The 17960-nt window shown below is 33.1% G+C and overlaps 1 pseudogene; it reads left to right on the top strand.

Annotated features, from left to right (window-relative positions):
• Positions 1-6904: 6904 nt before the first annotated feature.
• LOC112726200 (elongation factor G-2, mitochondrial-like) lies at positions 6905-17341 on the top strand (annotated as a pseudogene).
• The last annotated feature ends 619 nt before the right edge of the window (positions 17342-17960 follow it).

Here is a 17960-nt window from a genome sequence, read left to right as displayed (position 1 = left end):
AGAGATACTTTCTTAAAAATAAACTACCAAGAATGGTACTCGAAAGTTTATGCCGCTAATAAAAATAACCTAGAAAGATAACAAATAAGCTCCAAAAGATTTAAAAAGTGAGAAAACTAACCGGATATTAGTTATATTTTTTCATAAAATACTTTAGATATTAGATTTCAATGCGATTTTTTGAAAGTATTATTAGAAAAATGAGACTTTGTCATAGTTAAAATTTGGTGATTTGTCAAGGAATTTTTTCAATGCTTTTTGTGAATGATTGAATTTAAAATAAAATGCACAAGTTGTTTGCTAAATACAAAATTCCTTTATCATTTATGTAAAAAAAATATGATATTTTTGTTAATTTTGTCACGTTTTTAAATCTTTTGAGACTTCTTTGTCATTCATAGAAATCTTGTTTGGTTATTTTTCATAGCAATATGAGTTTTTGGTGCAATTTCGGTAGTTTACCTTGTTCCTAATAGCATGTGAGCTATTTTTAGCTCAATTTGTTAGTTACTTTATAAGCTAAGCTCTTAAGCCGGTGAGCTACTGAGCTTGAGCTAAAAATTTGAGCTCATTTATTAAATGAGTCAAACTTAACTTTGCTATGTTCCATTAGCAGGGTTGTATATTCATTTGTCGGTTCACATAGATATGTAGATGCCTGAGACCTTGGCATAATATCACCTATATCATTATATATTATCAATAATAATATATAATATCTCAATTATTTGCATAATGTGTCTTGTAGATTAAATATGTTGAAAATAAGTATGTACTTATAGCCAAAAGCTTAATTAATATCTAAGGGTTAATGTTTAAAATGGTCTTTGAAATTTTACTCGTACATCAAGATTCCATAACGTTTGCAATGTAGCATTTGGATTAAGTCCAAAGTAGTTTTTGAGATTGTTCGTTTGCACCGAAAAAGTTTTTGAGATTTTAAATACATTATAAATATCTTTAAGATTAAAAAAATTGTATTATTATCATTTCAACAAATATTTATCGTCAAAACTAAAGTAACGTCATTTTGTCTAAGTCAAGTTACTCAAGATATGATGTGTAACTCGACAGAGAGGGGATAGAAACCACGTGGTGCAATTTTTTTAATCTTGGAGATTTGTATAGTGTAATTAAAATTTCGGTGATTTTTTTTTGTGCAAGCTGCCAATTTTAATGACCACTTTAGATTTTAACAGAGTTTATATCGTAATATTTTCTCTTATGTTGCAAATAATTGGTGTTTTTTTATCTTAAAGTAGTTGGTGTTTAATCCATGGTCTGACTATTGGCACACTCTTCGCTCAAAGATAAAGTCTCTATATTATATTTAGTGAAAAGTATAAAAGAATGAGTTATATGTTAGTATCCTGTTTAGTTGAAGATAAATATAGAAATTGAAATAAAGAAAATTACTAAAATATTCTTATTAATAAAAAAATTAAAATTAGAAAAAAATTCCCATTCGGTCATCCCACACATTGAAAACAAAAGAAATAAAGAGAGAGAGATCAGAGACTGAACGAAAAGATAGGGAAGAAGAGGAAGGAAAGAGAGAAGAGGGGAGGGAGAGATGACGCCGATGGTATGGGTGTTCGTGCAGTTTGGATAGGTTTTGAGTTAAACACTCATTTGATTCGAATACTAATTTTACTTGAGGTGCAGTTTGGATGGAATCGGATTTGTGGTTTTGTAAATTACAAAATTAAACATACATAACAAGTTTCAACATCAAATTTTAAATAACAAACAACAGCATAACGAATCTCAATAGTATATTGAAAAATCAACAATAACATAATTGAAATAAAATTTGTAAGTTGGTAAAAATAAATAAATAATTTTTTTAATTCATAAAATATTCATTAAATAACAATAATAATAATAATAATAATAATAATAATAATAATAATAATAATAATAATAATAATAATAATAATAATAATATTGCCAAGCTTAAATCAGAAGCTTAGTATAACAATATGTAGGAATGAGATTTGTAAATCTAGTAATGACCTAATGGCCAATTTTAATTAAAGACAAGTTAAAACTTTCACAATTTAACCCATGGATTATACAAGTCTAAATTGAAACCATAGCTTACAGTGGATGTCATGCCACTTAAACAAAAAACACAATTCAAGATAGTGTGTTGAAATACCTAAAACCAAGTAACAGTATCTGGAATGTTGCATAAAACATTGTTTCCAACTAAGTAACACATTGATAACAAAACAAACATAACGAGCAATATCTAAAGATTTTTCCATTTATTAGAAGGTAATTTTGCCATTAGCTTGAACTTCTGTAGAAGAACATATGGTGCACCAGTTTGTATGACAGAAAAATGTCTCTTTCTCTTAGTTAGTTGACTCGGTGACTATTTCTTATTGGAGGAGGTTATTGCTACTGTACTTTTGTTCTTGGCCAATGGTTGGGCTGAAGGTGCTTTAGGATTGGACTAGAATTGGTTATTAGACTGAGTTGTTGCATTCTTGGGTTGAGCTGCTGATTTCTTGGGTTTAGAAGCTAGTTTTTTGGGTTGAGTTGCTGGAGGGTTGGGTTGTGAGGATGAAGTCTTCCTCTACTTCCCTTTTTGAACTATTTGACCAGGGAGTTGTGAGGATGAAGCCTTCCTCCATCTCTTAGGAGCTTTGGCAGCTTGTTGTGTTGAGATTTGGGCCTATGAAGGTAATCACAATTATATAAAAAGAATCAGAATTAAATACATAACCAAAAAATAAAATATATACATAGCATAAACTCAAGTAAACCCTAGAGCATAATGGCACATACACTCTTATTAGATTTTGTGCAGCCCCCTTCTTGTGCCCTACATCACCACAATTAGAGCATCTTTGAATTTGACCCCTCTGTGATAGGTGATTCTGGCTTCTGTTCTCCTCATCTCCAGATCCTCGCTTCCTCTTTTTCACAGGTATGTGACTTGGCCTCCTATAAGGAGGTGGCATGACATCATCATATTGGGTTCTCTCCTATAAATCCGGTCCATTCAGAGGGTATATCACCTTCTGGTAGCAGCACTTATGGTAAGCATCTTTCTTTTAGCAATCATCCCCATAGGATTTTAAATCTAGTCCTTTGAAGTTAATGCAACTAATGGCATGAGGACATGAAATTTCACTCATCTGCCACTTCCTGCAAGAACACTAAGCAGCAGCCAGATCCACAATAAATTTATCTAATCCACACATGACCTCATATTTATTAGTAGCTGACCAGTATGGCCTCCAGTCCCTAGCTAACCTTGCCCCTTTCTCCAATTTATTCCTAATTATTGGCATAATATTTTCCTAGTAAAGCTGAATCCTATCTCTATTGGCAACCTATCTAGTCATGAGATACACCATAATGTCATCTAACATGGTTACAATAGATTTTTCTCTTGCCTCTACTATGATAGCATTAAAACTTTCACTCATGTTATTAACAAGGATATCACATTTTGAATGAAATGTAAATCTAGAATGCGACCAAAACCTGTGTGTAATGTCGTTTAAATGTCAAAATTCCCCATCATTACAAGTCTCAGAGATTTCATTTCCTTCTCCCAATCCCTCCAATGAGTTGCCTTTGCACACTGCCACATTCTGTTCTTCAGCTCTAAACTAGGAAATTTCTTTCTGAAATTGCTATAGAGATGCCTCATGCAGAGTCTGTTGTCACCCCTGGTATGACCTCTTCAAATGCTGGTAACAAACCTTATGAAATGAAGGTGAGCATGCATTTGGTTAGTCCATAAATCATTGTATCTAATTTGAAACAATCATTATTTGTTAAAGCATAACAATAATGTAAACTGTATCATTACCTTCTGCTGATCAGACATGAAGGTGCATTTTCCAATTTTCTCCAACTCCAAATCCTCAACAAGATGGCTCAGAAACCAAATCAAGGAGTCATATGTCTCAGCTTCAACCACTACATAAGCAATTGGAAGCATCTGATCGTTCGGGTCTCTTCCAATTGCAGTCAACAATTGTCCACCCTAAGGAGTCTTTAAGAAGCATCTGTCCAAACTAACAAACGGTCTACAGTGTTGGAAGATTTTCTTGCATGCATCAAAGGATACATACAGTCTCTGGAATATACAATAATTCATCAAGATTGGGTTCTGGATCTCCTGAGCAAAATCCAGGGACCGAATCATTTTCAGGTAAACGGATGATCCTGGATTTGCTCTTAGAAGTTCAAACAATAATCGTTAATCCTCTTATACTGCTCTCTAAATGCCCTGAATCTGGCTCAATGCCTTTTGCTTGGTTTTTACTGCCATTGATTTAGTCACAGTCAGATTCCATTTTTTGTATGCCTTTGCCACCAACTCCTTTATTTTGATTCTTGGATTAGACTCCACCTTCTTCTTAAACTGGTTGTCTAGCCATTTGGAGTTCATTATGCCAATCCTGTGTGTTTGCATGCAAGTATGTTGCAAATTTAAGCTTCTTAATTGCCATGTTGACTCCTCCCCGCCAACCCAGTGTGCATAAAGCCAAAAGAGGCACTCTTTGTGACAAACAACCCTCTTCCAATCTGTCCTCCACCTCCTAACTCTCCTGAAACACCCTCGTTATGTTCCCCACTTTCCGCATTCTGAAATTCTATTTCGACCTCATCATCAACTGCTTCAGTCACAGGGTCATCATCCTTTACTATCACACTCCTTTCTTGCTCTCCTTCAAATACCAACTATCTCAAGAACAGCACCATTAAGTTTCTCACTTTCAACGCCCCAATAACTCCCCCTACGTCAATATAACCAATTTTCGGAAATCCATCCGCATCCCCAATATCATAGACCACAAACAAATCACCAAACCCCACATCTCAATTACATCTGAGTCACCTTTTAACATCTTCAAGTTATTTTTCCGTAGTTGGATCTTTATACCATAATGCTGCAATGTTGGACTCCAAGTATCCAAACCGTCTTAATTCTTCACAGGCCTCAACACAGAGCACCGATCGCCATCAATTTTTTCGATAATTATAGTTTGCCCCTTCAAATACTTAAAAATACCCCGTTCTCATATCCGAATGCACCCCATGATGCACCCTCATGTAAATACACTGTCTTCTACTCAAACAACCCTATTATGATTCAACATAATACATTACTAAAACAAACAAGAAAGAAAAGAAATAGATCATCACAAACCTAGCTTTATCCACCGTCAATGCAGTCTACATTAAACCCTAAACAATTCAGATGCAGCAACATTGTTGTAAAGCTTAAACCACCCAAATGTAAGAAATATTTGAGGTGAAGCCACATTGCATGGAAAGCAAGCTTACCTCAACAACGGCTATTTGCAGTGATGAAGATGAGTGACGAATGCGACATCACGCCACACCCTCGGTCAAACTCCCAACAACAAAATGTCTTCAACCACTAGCGTAGATCATCCTCGCAGGAACACTTTTGTAGGGTTTCACGCAAATGTTTAAAAGACCAAGTGTGTTCTCAAATATTGTGAGTTATTTGAGGAAGACGAAATGATTTCACGAGAATGACATGAAGGAAAAGAAACCATAAAGAACAAAATCGTCTTTAAAAAGTATTTTTTAGCCCGAAGGACGATTTAAAACCAACTTGAACCTTAGGGACGATTTTGTATGCAAAAAAAGATTAGAGACAAAAAAAAAATTCCGGCCTATATATTAAGGACCAAAATTATACTTAACCATATTGTTTATTTGGTTAAATTATCTATTTTTATTATGAATTAAGTTAATTACTTTATGATAGTAATTTATTTTATTTTTGAAATTTATAAAAATTAATTGTTAACTTTATAAAAAATAAATAAAATTATAAATTCAATAAAGCATAATTTTATATTCCAAAATCAATATTAGAGACATATTTTATACATAGACTAATCCAACATGTTTTTATTATTTTCACAAACAAATTATGTTTTTAAAATATAAAAAGTTAAAAATAAAAATTATTTTCAGAAATAAAAATACAAAAGAAAAATAGAAATTATTTTAACTAATCATGCTTTGTGTATTTAAAAAATTAACTATTCATATAAAATATATATAAAAATATAATAATATATTAAAAATAAATTAAATACTATATATATCTATATACATATAAATACATAATAATTAATTTAATACTTTATTTTTTTATATATAATATTTTGTATTTTCATAAGAGCATTTGCCTAATTTTCTAAAAAAGTACACAAATATGTAATTATTAAATTTATTTTATTGAGTATATATTCAAATAGGTCTCAAAAAATTTCGTATAAGACGATTTAGTCTTCAAAATTTTTTTATTATAATCAAGGTCCCCAAACTTTATATAAACGAGACATTTTAGATATCTAGTTAGTCAAAGTCGTTGACTACTAACAATAAGAGTAGATGTGGTCGTTAAGTTGCTGACGTGGCCATAACGTTGCCACGTGTCGCCAGTCGGACTAATAAGTCTCCCAAATTAAAGGACAAAAGCGATGTTATTTTTTTTTTTTGGGATAAAATGCTGCTTTTCTACTTAAATTCTGAAATGAATGACAAAACACAAGAGTTCTTATGTGAATGCCAATGCAAAAAATTTTGATATAAATCTAAATGCGATTGGTATATCTGAATATAAATGTTGTTGTTTTAATTTAAGTAAAAATGCAGTGTTTTGTCCAAAAAATTTAATTTAAAGAATCTATTAATCTGATTGGCGATACGTAACAACATTATAGTCAGCAATTTAATGGTCACGTAGTCTTTGGCTGTTAGTAATTAACGGAAACCTAATTGTTTTATAAAGTTCAAAAACTTTGATTGTAAAAAAATTTCATTACACCAAAACGTCGAATATGAAATTTTCTGAATCTTATTTGACCGTATATACTCTATTTTATTTATTACAAAAAATCCTAAGAACATTTGCCTAATAATTTCCTATTTCGAACCACAGGGTTTCCGCACCAGTAAGCCCCCCACAAAACCACAAACCAAACGACAAACCCTGCGCCACCTCTTCCACCACCATCATGGCACGGATAGCCAGGTCCTCTGCGCCGCGCCTGCTCTACACCTTCTTCTCCTCCTCCGTGCCCCCGGCATCCCCATCGCCGTCTCCGTCTCCGGCGTCGTCCCTCCTTGCCGGTGCATTCCACCTGCGGCACTTCTCGTCGGGCAACGCTGCTCGAGCGAGGGCGGCGGCGGCGGACAAGGAGCCATGGTGGAAGGAGTCCATGGAGCGGTTACGCAGCATCGGGATCTCTGCTCACATCGACTCCGGCAAGACAACTTCGACGGAGCGAGTGCTTTTCTACACTGGTCGTATCCACGAGATCCACGAGGTTCGGGGCAGAGACGGCGTCGGCGCCAAGATGGATTCCATGGACTTGGAGAGGGAGAAAGGTATCACTATCCAGTCTGCTGCTACTTACTGCTCTTGGAAAGACTATAAGGTAATATCTCTTTCTCTGCTATTGATAAACTGTTCCCCTTCTCCAAATGGTTTTGTTGTTTTGCTATTCCTCAAATGATAAAACAATATAAAAGTAGTTATTTACTCCAATTTTAGTCTAATTTTTCAAAAAGTAATTATTTTTTTACGTTTTCTGTAAAGAAAATGTGTATTGAAGTACCTGTCAATCTACTAGTGACTATGATGAATCAGTCAGTTTCATTTCAGTGTTGAAGTTATGATTGGAGTTGAGATTCAGTTGGATGAATTTTATGTGGTTATGAGTTGACTGAGCTCAGACTGAATTTAAGTATTAAATCAATTTTGAAGAGCTAATGAGCTTTTAATGTATAGTGAGATTTGAGTGCTGCTGTTACTGCAATCCCTAACATACTAATTATTGTTATGGATTAGTTATTAGTTATGATGGAGAATGGAGAAAAGGTTTCAATGTGTAATCATTCTTAAGTGGAATTGAGAAAATAAAAAAGTTAGTCTGCTAAGCAAAAGTAAATTGTCTCGATGACAGTCAGAAATGTTGAAACATTGGAATATTGGAATAAGAATTCTATATTATACTTGCAGTACTGATGACTTCCTTCTTTTATCTCTTTGACTTGCTAATTATTTATACTTTCTAATTTTTGGGTAAAAATATAATTGTATTTGTATTTCTTTTGGGAAATTTGTCATTGCAGATTAACATAATTGACACACCTGGTCACATTGATTTCACCATTGAAGTTGAGAGGGCTTTGCGTGTCCTTGATGGTGCTATTCTTGTACTTTGTAGTGTTGGTGGTGTGCAAAGTCGGTCCATCACGGTAGATTGACAAATGAGAAGATACGAGGTTCCAAGACTTGCATTTATTAACAAGCTTGATCGAATGGGAGCAGATCCATGGAAAGTTTTAAATCAGGTTCATTGGAGATTAATGAAGACTGTATAGATGATATGTTTTATAGTTTTATTGCCATTCATACGATTTTATGGGAGAGAATTTCGCAGATTCGGTTCCTCAATCCCTTGGTTGCTGATCTTTGAGAAATTAAGGAATTTGAAAAAGTTGAACCTCTTCTAAAGCTGATTTTTCATGATAAAACCTTCTGTAACCTGTTTACTAAAAATCTTCTATGACTTCACCTTAATTTTTATATGTATATAGCATCACATTAATTAAGATTTTGCAGCAATATATAAGCTATCAAATTTTAGTTTGGTAGTTTAGTAAGTATTATTTGTTATTACCTTTGTGCATTCTGGAAATCCTTTTAGTTTCCTTTTGATTCATTATATCATTGTCACCATACTTTCTTTTTTATTGTATTTATATTGATAAAAGAAGAAAATCATTAATACGGATAGAAGGAGAAGGAGGATAAGAGATCATATATTCAATAGCAAAATATAGCCAAAAGTGCTTACATCATCATTATAGTTGTATAACTTTTTTCTCATTTGAGGACTATACTTTTACAGGCACGATCTAAACTTCGGCATCATAGTGCTGCAATGCAAGTTCTGATAGGCTTGGAGGATGATTTTGAGGGACTTGTTGATCTTGTGCAGTTAAAAGCATACTATTTTCGGGGTTCTAATGGGTTTGTTTCAAAATTATTGCTGTTTATTACTAAAATTAATTCTCCTTATGGCTTACTTTTAGCATGCTCTATTGTTGCTTATTTCAGTGAAAAAGTTGTCACTGAAGAGGTGCCTGCAGATATGGAAGCCTTGGAAGTAGAAAAAAGGCGTGAGCTCATAGAAGCTGTGTCAGAAGTTGATGATCAACTTGCTGAAGCTTTTCTTGGTGATGAGCCCATATCACCTGCTGACCTTCAGGTCTGTGGGTTTTCTTTTTTCATTTTTCGGTTTTTTTTTTTTCCTTTCCCTCATCCCTATTGAAGTTTGGTATTAACTGAAACTGAGTAGAGAGAGAAGATATTTTCTGAATCTGTTGTATTTATCCTAATCTAGCTGGTAGAGTCAGTTTCTTAAGTCCCTACTCTTCTAATCAAGTTAGAGTGTTTTCTAGCTTTCTCTATTAGGTATGTTCATTATTTGATTTATAGGATATGCATCGAATTTGGTTTACCTCTGACAATTATTTTGTTGGGATGTTTTATTGTTGATTACATAGAAGTCTTGAGCATTCTAGATGTGTATCAGAAATAGTAAAGGCATAGGTGTGTCAATGGGAAGTGGTCTTGTTATTTTATGATTATCAGTGAAAAAAATTGCTTATATTGTAATATGTATGGTTTCTGCTAATAAAAGTTGTAAGCATGGTTCTTTGGTTCTTCGTTGATGCTTAGTTCTTGCATTTTTCACTCACTTCGGCCTATGGTTTTTCACCAATAGATTATCATGAAGTTGATGTACTGCATTCTCCTTTAGCTTTATATGTAGTTTAGAATATTTAATTATTTTATTAAATATTGAGTTTTATTATTGTGATGTCATTTTTCTTTGAGCAGGAAGCAATTCGTAGGGCCACCATAGCACGGAAGTTTGTACCAGTGTTCATGGGTAGTGCTTTTAAAAATAAGGCAACCATTGAATTACCTTTAGTTATTATGTGTATTCTATGCTATATAGTCATTGCTTTCTATATTCCTCCTCTTTACATTATTAATATGTTGTATCCTTATTTTCCATATGTACACAATGCACCTAATTTGGATATTTATTTTTTTTTTTCCTTTTCTTTTTTTGAGAACTTAAATCCTCTTGGCATAGTTGCCTCGACATTCTGTAATACACAACTGCTATAATGGTTGAATATGCATATATGGGATCATAAATGGCATGCATCATGTTAGCAGGTATTTAATATTTGTCAGGATGGCTCAAAATATTAGGAGTGTAAAATATTCAAACATTGCAAGAGGTAGCTTAAGTTGCCCAACCTACTAGATCCTTTACGTTTGTTTTGATTGGATCATAGATGTCTGGGATTTTTGATCCCATCATATGCCCAAATGAAATCAAATACAGGTCAATTTATGACCATACACAATAAATATAAAGGAATAAAATATTTTGTCCTGATAAATTTTTATTAGAATGCTGCTGTGTTTATAACTATCTATTACTGACTACTCGTCTCCTATTTGTGTTCGATCTCCTATCTTGCTTGTGATATTCTGGATTGCTCTGTTAATGTGGCGTGTAATGTTTTGTAATTTGTATCATTTATTAAGTTACCTTTTGATCGGATTTGTGTAATTGATGAATCTTTTCATCATCAATTCGTCTCGGGCTCTCAAGTTCAAACTCCCAAACGCCCAAGAGGTTCTCTTGTACATGCATATGCTTGCAGGCATCCCTATTTTTACCTTCTGCCTCTTATGCTTTTCATTGTCTTCTGTTACTGATACAGGGAGTACAGCCACTTCTGGATGGTGTACTTAATTATTTGCCATGTCCAATTGAAGTTAGTAGTTATGCCCTTGACCAAACAAAGAATGAGGAAAAGGTACCTGATTTGTAAGATGTTTATCTTTGTTTTGCTTTGATATTATGATCTATTTGTCATAAATTGTCAATTGGCCTCTGAATTTGCAGGCTATTTTTTAATGATGATTTATAAGTTTCTTTATATTTATAGATTAGATATATATTTGAGTGGGAGTGAAAGAAGAATATTTGGTTTGAAGAATCATACAAGGAAATATATGGAAAATAGAGTAAAACCTAGAGAAAGGGGAAAAACATCAATTAAGAACTTGGTTAATTACTCGAATAATTAAATTTTCATGGATTTTTTAAAATGTAATTACTAGTTAAACATAATCTTTAAAAAAGTTAAAAATTCTCATGTGGACATTTTCTTGCATCTATAGTAGCATTTGTAAGACTCCAGGCAGAAAAAGTAAATACAAAATGAAAAATAACATAACTTAGATTTAACCGGGATGATAACTATTGCATAAGTTTTCAAAATATAAATCACAACTTAGTCAAGGGAAGGTTAAATTATTTTGATAGAAAAAGAAATTTTATTAGGAGAGAGAAGAATGTACACAAGAGGATGGAATATCCTCACATGGATACAAAATGGTATCACCCAACAAACAGGACCATGTACTAAAGCATGCCAATCCCTTTGAATGTTAGCTAGAGGAAGTGAGGAACACCCTTAGACAGACCATGTACTAAGCACCAAAGCGAGGCCGAAAAGGTAATCGTATCTCAATTAAATGAGTAGTCGAAAAGGAGCTGTTAAAAGGCATGGACTTCCTTTACAAGTTTCAACCGAATGCTCCAAAACACTGAAAAGTTACCAGTTGTATTTGCTTCTTGGTATGATCCAAAACTCTGAATGTGGTAATTAGAAACTGATGCAAATCCATCGGGAAAAACCCAAGGATTTTAAATGATACCAAAAGGTCTCAAGAGTTCTTGCTGTGGCAATGAGAGGCCTGCAAATGATTTTGCAAGCCGATTTTGCATTTGTGCTCTTGTTTCTTTTTTTATTGAATAATTTATCTATGCACTTTCAGGTTGAGTTGACTGGAAGTCTTGATGGGCCACTTGTACCGTTGGCATTTAAGTTGGAGGAAGGGCGGTTTGGCCAGTTGACATATTTAAGGTAATATAACTTCAAACTCTTTTTCAACATATATATGGCAGTATCAAGTTAGAGAAGTTGGCTGTTATGAGAGTGAGAGCAATTCTTGGCTGCATCATCGTACATGAATGGTTGACGTACTTTAGAGCTCACATGATTACATAAAGAAGTCACATCTCGTATGACTGTATGTAACAACTGGTACCAATTGTAGGTAGAAAAGAGATCAAACAGTACAGAAACTGAAGGAAATGGGTAAAATCCAATGTGGCTTTACCCTTCCCCAGGTCATATGTGTTCTTTACTGAGAAAGGAAAAAACAATGTGTGACAAATGGCAGGCTTTTGAGAGACCTGACCCTCTCCTAGTCTGATTCTAATCCCAACAATCTGAATGCCCTCCTCAGCATTTTGTCACCTCCCAATATACTCCCCAACTCTCTTTTCTAACAAAATTATTTCACTACCCTTCCCCACCAGTCTTGCCGCCCAGAGTTACCAGTTCCTCGGGCCCATATTGCGCTCCCCTCCTCCCCGTCCTGAGCATTTTGTTTTCCCACAACCGAGATTTACTCATTTCATTCTCACCATTAACCATTTTATCACTTTCCCTGCGTGTGTTTGTCTGCATATATTTTGTTTTGAATGTGTTAACTTTGTAAATTACACAAAATTATTGGATTGTTTTCTCAATTTTCCTTCCCCCCGGCTTTGGGTGTTGAAGAATTTACGAGGGTGTGATCCACAAGGGCGAGTTTATTATTAATGTAAACACCGGCAAGAAGATCAAGGTAAAATCTAAGGCTTTTTGTGATTGTGTTATTCATGGGCATATGTGCAACTGAATCCTGGAATTTTTTTTGGCTAATGCTATGCTATAAATCATAGGTGTAACTCTCAAGATTTTTCCAAACACAACTTTGCAGTAGTGTTTTGTTGAAATCTTCAGCTTTTTATTATTTCCTTTAGATTTCATCTTGGGAAGAGTAATAAATTACATGACATAAGATTATAGCAATTATTCAATTTTAATCTACCCTGGGTTCATGAATTTCTTTAAAACTATGCACCAAAATTTTGTTGTTGTGCTACCAGTGATGTAATATTTTCACTAGTTAGATCATTAGGTCTGTGCTTTCATGTATTGCATTTCAAAATTAGAATGAATTTTTGGCTAAATGTTTTTCTTAATGGATGCAGGTTCCTCGCTTAGTTAGGATGCATTCTGATGAGATGGAGGTTAGGTTTTGGATTTACAGTATTACTGGCGGATTTTCATGTTGTTGGTATTTTTTTCTCATTATTTTTTTATGGTAAAGAGGAACTCTTATCCCCTTGTCCTACCCAGTTTGTTTAGTTTTCTCTTCATATTAAAAAAAGTCTTCTTTTATCAAGAAAAAACAAAAAAGAAAAGAAAAGAAAAGAAAAAGAAACTTTTGTTGGGTAGGTTATAGGCTATTGTTTTTGCTATAGAGTAACTTGGTAGGGGTACCTTTCCCTGCTTGATTTGTTACGAAGACTGTTTAATATATTTCAATAATTAAATATATTTAATATTCAATTAGGATTTTATCCAAATTGCAGGACATTCAAGAGGCTCATGCAGGGCAAATATTGATTTCTGGAATCCTATATTGTACCTTTATTTATTCAAGATTTAATTAAGGGTCTTGTTAACAAGTGTTAAGGCACTTACTAAGAATACTATAAGAACAAGTAAATGTTAATTTTTTTTTTTTATTTTTCTGTGCACTTAATGCAAACCAAAACTTTTCTATTTTCTCTCTTAACCAATGCCCATAGGAAACTCTCAAGTTAAATCTTTTAAATTAATTTGTAAGGCTCTAATTGTATAGTTTAATCAATTTTTTAGGCTTAATTACTGTCAATCCTTCTCAACAGCTGTTAAACATTCTGAATTTCTGATAATTGAGTCTTTTGTTGTTAGCAGTCTCTGCCTATTGATGTAGAGAATGAATTGCACTCAATTTTGAACTTAATCTTGTAGTAATATGTTGCCTAAGTTAGTTTATATTGGCCTTAATACATGATTACTTGTCTAGCTTTTTTCCATCCATTGGTTATTAGGAGATACTTTTACCGATGTATCAGTTAAATACACAATGACTTCCATGAATGTTCCTGAACCTGTAATGTCATTAGCTGTACAGCCAGTTTCAAAAGATTCTGGAGGGCAAGTAAGTAGTTTCTTTATGTAACACACTGACCACCCTGTCCCAGCTTATCATGTATTTGATTTTCTTGGTATATCACTTGCAGTTTTCAAAAGCTTTGAATCGCTTCTAGAAAGAGGATCCTACATTCCGTGTTGGTTTAGACCCAGAGAGTGGGCAGGTAATGTTCTATTCTATTTATCTAGATCATAAAAGTGGCAAATTTGTTGTACTTGCAATGACATAGTTTACCTTTGTTGTTAGACTATCATTTCTGGAATGGGAGAACTACATTTAGATATTTATGTTGAACGTATTTGGAGAGAGTATAAGGTACCTATTCCTTTCCCATGCATTAATGTTGTTAATCCTTGCTGATACTGGTTTTATATTTCCTGCTTCTGGAGTTTCATTATTATGTTCCTACTTGTTAAGGTTGATGCAACTGTTGGAAAGCCCCATGTAAACTTCAGAGAAACTGTTACACAACGTGCTGATTTTGATTATTTACACAAGAAGCAATCTGGAGGGCAAGGTCAATATGGACGGGTAATCGGGTATGTATCGGTAATTTTTATATTAGTTACCATAAGATTTTTTTTTATTAAAATCAGATAGACATGTGGATTGCCCGAGAGTGGCACTTTGCACTATGATCGTCATATGCTCTAATTATTATTATTATTTGTATCCCACTAATTTACATCTCACATTTACAATATCAATAATCAAGATTTGGATTTGTTTCTCATGAAAGTGTTAGATATAAAATCGTGTCGCTGACCAACAATTTAAGTTCATGGGAAAGATGGTTCATATCATGGTATATTACTGTACCAGAACCTATTCTATGGTTGTTTTGGGTCACCCCAAAATGTCTAGTCAACCAAATAGCAAGTCTTTGTCCAGTCTTGAGCATGAGAAGGTATATTATAGTTCCACATGTCCTAAGGATAAGGTGTGGTAGAAGCCTTTACAAGTCTAGGGCAACCCTCTCCCTTGAGCTATTTTTTAAAGTTTAATTAGAGTGACTGAGTTTCAATAATGGTGTAAGAGCTTCTATGACTAGACAGAGGGTTCAATCCTTGTTGTCTCAATTATTCTTAATAAAAGCTGCATCCCAAGATAGGATGGACCTGTGCATTGTCCATTCTTCAAACTCAAAAAGAATAAGCGACATTCGTGTGAAGGGGCATGTTCGATATTAAACCATTCTTTTGAGTTTTACCTTTATCCAATTACAATAATTACAACTTTAGGAGAGATACTTACTGACAAACTGTTAGCATCAAAGATATAACTCCAAATAAAGTTTAATTGCAATTACAATTACAATTTTCAATACCCTATGGTTGGAGCATAGAAATCATGTGAACCAACCTTGCAAGAAATATAATGACTGTGACTTAGTCGTGATTAACTTTCTCTCAAACAACCGCATGTCTAAATATGCATAGACCTTGCATGCAAGGCAAGATTAGGGAGTAGGCACTGTTTGAAGAACTGTTTGATCATTACAAGATTGATTAATTATTTTTCCCCAAGTTTTAACTTACTGAATATTACAAGATAAATATGTCGTTGTAGTGTGTAAATTATATATTTTTTATATTAGGCTCAATAAGTACTTTCTAAAGGATAAAAAAAAGTAACTTATATTAATCTTACAGCAAATTGTTTATTCAGAAATTACTTTTTGAGAAGTTCCTTTTAATATAAGCGCTTGACAAAAGAGGCATTTTTGTCCATGTTAGTTTTTAAACAAATTTGTCTCAATTTATATTCTTTTCTGTGTGGTTAGAAATAAAATTAAGTTGATGCGTTATTAAAAAAATTAAAGTTAGTCAAAAAAGTTTTATTAAATAAAAGGTGTTGTGAATTAATAAATGAAGAAAGTATACATCGTGATTTTCAAACAATGTCATCCAAACTAAATGCATGTCTCTTGGGAACAGAAAATTGCTGGTATTCAAGGGCAATCAAATTTTAGATAGGGATTTTCATTTACTTCCAGACTTCTCCATGTGTATAAATATCCTTTTTCTTTTCTCAATAAAAGTGTAATAATCCTTAGATTTAAAACAAATTGGATAAAGCCTTCTTCTCTTTGCTGTGGTTCTGGTTCTGGGCTAATGGCTTCCGTATAAAGTATATCTTACTTTATGATAGCAGCTGATTGTGAATTTGTGATGTTCCAACTCATCCCTAATCACCTTTTGTTTCTTGATGCTTAGTGAATTCACTATGTTCTATGTTTGCAGGTATATTGAACCACTTCGGGCAGGATCACCAACTAAATTCGAATTTGAAAACCTCCTTGTTGGGCAAGCTATTCCATCAGGTTTTATCCCTGCAATTGAAAAAGGTTTTAAGGAAGCCGCCAACTCGTGAGTGAAATTTTCATCATTGCTTATTTGTGATTTCTACTTTAAGTCTAATTGTTGTTCAACATATATTATCTTATTCCCCATGAATGTAATAAAGACCACCGAAAAATGTAATGATGGAATAAGTGAGCATTCAAAAGTAATTTATGGGGACTAAGAATGTAATATTGAGGAAGCCAAAGTTCATTCATAGGCATATTTACGAAACATCAATTTTATTATGCGATTCAGCCATGATAGTATTACAATACTCATTTTATGGTAACGTAATGTTGCTTTCATACAGGGGGGCTTTAATTGGACATCCTGTTGAAAATCTTAGAGTTGTCTTGACAGATGGTGCTACTCATGCCGTTGATTCTAGTGAACTTGCATTTAAGTTGGCTTCTATCTATGCTTTCAGACAGGTTCTTTACAATTCCGCATCCATATTCATAACATTGCACATATCATCCTGATAATATTGTCCATAGTTTTGTTCTCATAGTAATGACCATATTCTTTGATATTTGTATCAGTGCTATACAGCTTCCAGGCCATTTATATTAGAACTTGTTATGCTTGTTGAGCTGAAAGTACCAACAGAATTCCAAGGAGCTGTTGCTGGTGACATTAACAAGTGGGGTTCTTATTTTATTCTATCCTTGTTTCTCTTTTCAAATGGTTTATTTATGATATTGGTTTATTTATGATATTTTTATCTATGGTATTGGTTTATGATACTGGTTTATTTTATTCTATCTTTGATATTGGTTTATTTATGATATTTTTATCTATGGTATACGATGTCAGATTTTTTTTTTATTAAATTTTAATTTAGGTTAAGAGTTTTTAAGTCATCTTAATTAGTGGCTAGAAAAACTGACAGAATGCTTTTTGAAAAAACTGACAAAACCTATGCTTTGCCTCTGATACCACTTTTAGACGGTGATTATAATGTGAAAAAGGTTAATGAACTCCTCAATTTTTAGATTTATATACACTAATTAATTATTACTCATAATTATAATATATAATAAAGAAGAACATGATGAGTCTTAATTGATCTTAATTAATTCTAGTATATCCTACTCGATACATAAATACACTTTAATATAATATTAATCATAGTTATCAGAACCAAATGACCAGGTGACCCGATTACTGAATCAACTGGTGGGTTACTGGTTTATCCGGTTGATCTGGTCATAATTTAAAAAATATAAATTATATAAATAAAATTAAAATTACATACTAAAACTTAAAATGTAAGTCTTTACAAATATAATAATAATCAAATGTTAATTTTTAGACAACTAATGATGCAAAAAAAGATAATAAATTAATTTTTAATACAAAATATTTTTTCTATTTAAATAAACAAGAACAAGCAAAAG

This window comes from Arachis hypogaea, chromosome 12, assembly GCF_003086295.3.
Source record: "Arachis hypogaea cultivar Tifrunner chromosome 12, arahy.Tifrunner.gnm2.J5K5, whole genome shotgun sequence".
In the NCBI taxonomy this organism is placed as follows: Eukaryota; Viridiplantae; Streptophyta; class Magnoliopsida; order Fabales; family Fabaceae; genus Arachis; species Arachis hypogaea.
Note: the sequence above shows the minus strand (reverse complement) of the source record. Positions and strands in the feature narration are given on the sequence as shown.